The sequence below is a fragment of the Syngnathus leptorhynchus genome, unplaced genomic scaffold (assembly GCF_054491065.1).
Source record: "Syngnathus leptorhynchus isolate UIUO unplaced genomic scaffold, UIUO_Slep HiC_scaffold_46, whole genome shotgun sequence".
Classification (NCBI taxonomy): Eukaryota; Metazoa; Chordata; class Actinopteri; order Syngnathiformes; family Syngnathidae; genus Syngnathus; species Syngnathus leptorhynchus.
The window spans coordinates 187501-190000 of record NW_028232013.1 but is presented as its reverse complement, the minus strand read 5'-3'; the positions used below and the strand labels follow the sequence as shown (position 1 = coordinate 190000).

At 60.4% G+C, this 2500-nt stretch overlaps 1 pseudogene; it reads left to right on the top strand.

Annotated features, from left to right (window-relative positions):
• The window catches only part of LOC147038602 (28S ribosomal RNA), a 7973-nt pseudogene that overhangs the window by 3136 nt on the left and 2337 nt on the right, over positions 1-2500 (top strand).

The window sequence follows — 2500 nt, the reverse complement described above, 5'->3', positions numbered from 1 at the left end:
AAGGGGAGCAGTCGGAGGTGGGCTGCTTCTCTGGTTGTCAGTCGCGTCATGTATGACTGCACCTCCACGTGGTGCCCGCTGGTAACGGCCATGCCTGGCATGGACGGCTAACGCAGTCAGCCTAGGGGGGGCAGATGCCCAGCTTCCCCCGACTCGTTGGGACAAGGTTTGGCCAATTCGGACGGTTGTTCTCGATTGGTTGGCGTGCAGACTACAGAAGGGGCTGCACGGCTTGGGTGACCTTCTGGACCCGTAAGGTGAGACTTGTCTCCCTGAGCGCTACTGAAGCAGCAGTAGTGGCTCGGATTCTGCAGTAGGACGACTACCTTTGAGTAGGAGGAAGGGCGATACCGAATACTACGAGGATCCTGGGGCCGCCGTCTGATCCCGGCGGCGGTACTCATGTAGCTCCCTCTCCCCGGTTGCCCGTCTGATCCCGGCGGGCTCCGAGTAACCTATTTCCTATCTGACCGACTGGCAATCATGACCTGCCTTGGTAGGGCCCCCATCGGCCTCGGCTTGCCGACACTGGTGGACGGTTCCTACCCACTGCGGGTCGCCCTCTAGCACCTTGCAGGCTGGCTTGTGCGCTCGCTCGGCGCCCTGCTGGTACGCCTGGTGTGACTGAATGGTGGCGAGACTGAGACGAACCGAGACGGTGCTGATGCCGTTACACATAGTGATAATAAACAAAGGCTGGATGTGGCGCCTTCTGTCGAATGTAATTTCTCAAATCCTAGCGGAAACGCAAATACTGTGAAGCCTGGGCAGCCGTGATGAGTGCTGGTCGCTGGATGGCTTTACGGGGAGCGAGCTCGGCATCTCTGATGGGGGCCTCTCCCAAGTGGGTCAGACTGTGGACTTGGCTTTGGTTGGGGACAGGCCTTACTGGGTCGTGTCGGCTGCTGCCCGGGTTTGATTCTTAGTAAAGTCTTGAAGGGAACGGTGACTGAGCTCTGGCTGAGCCGAGCTGCCCAGGATTGCGGACCTGGGTTATCAAGAACCGCGGAGGCACGGCTTAATGGGGGGTCGTGACTGCTCGAGCGACCTCATCTTCACGTGCTTGAGGTTGGGTGCGTGTATGGCGTGTGATCAACTGCCTCGGAGGCCATGGGGACCAACTTTCGGGGTTTGGCTGAGGGTCCTCGAACGGCTGTAGTCATGTCTACAGACCATGTTGCGAAAACTCCTTTGGTTCGGAAGTCCGTGTCGCAGCTGCACAGAGTCGGAGTCACAGTCAGTCTGGCCGGTGGAGCGGGTGGACCCAGGCTGGCGAAGCTCCTGACAACTCCTCAGTGGCACTGGTGGCCGCCGTCGGTCTGGTTATGAGAGTATGGGCGACGGATGCTATGATGGTGCCACAGCTTGTTTCTGGGAGGGCATTTTGACAGAGATGCCTGTGGTATGTTGTGCGGGTGTGAGTCGCCGGCATATCACTGACGAGTGGGGTTGTCCGACGCGTGTTGGGTGACGAAACGAGTGAGGTGGATATGGAGGTCCCTGTGTGACGGCACGGCAGGCAGTTTGTAGGGTGAGTGAGACACCTTGCGGCTGTTGCGCTGGTCAAGGAAGCAGGTCAGAGCCTGTACTGACCGAGTCTCCTGCTTCATTCAACTTGGCCGGTTTTGAACGCTATGCTCGTGGTCGAGTCCAGGCAGGACTGGGGGTCTGGCCCCTCAGGCTGGGCTTCGGCCGGGAAGCAACTGATGAGGCTGTCTGCCGCGTGAAGGGTGCGTGGAGTCGATCCCAGGGTTCTCAAAGGGACGGGGCTTGATAGCCGGGTCTGCTGGGAGGCTTGCCGGAGGGTGGGCTGAACAGTAGCTGGCGGTCGCTTGCTGGCCGTGCGAGGGCTTTCGACTCGGTTTCCCATGGTCATGGCCTGTATGTAGTGGGAAGCTAGGCGTACTGGACGCGTGAGGGTGATTCGTCGCCCGTGTGGGCTGCTCATCGGGGTGGGCTGCGGTGGCACCGACACCGAGCTCGCAGTCGCGGGATTGGATTGTGGAGAGGGACTTGTCTCTATGACCCTGCCTTTCTTGCTATGGATTCTCTCATCCATGCTTTTGAACGCTTGTGCCGCTTCTTCTGGGGCGAAGGCCGAATTCGCTGCGGCGCCTGCCATGCTGGGCTACTCCAGATGGGCTGCTTGATGAGGGGACTTTGTCCTGCTCAGGATGGTGGTCCGCGGGACAGGCCGGTGTGGTTGGTGGTAGCCAGGAGGACGTTGGTGAAAGGGGAGGCGACAGGTGGCGCGAAGCAGTGGTTGTCCCGGCTCGTCCGCAGTCGGGGGCCATTGCCTAGCATGCGTGCGATGGCGCGCGGGGCCTTGGCTGTCTGTCGTGGTTCCCAATACAGGTTGGTGGGCCTGGACACCTCATTGGTCTCTGTGGATGTGGAAGATCCCTGGAGTGTGGTACGGTGCGAGGGTCTGCCCGGACGGTTTGCGGGTCACTGTGGAGATGGACCGGGGCGGTGTGTCGTTCAGCGACACTGGGGCACC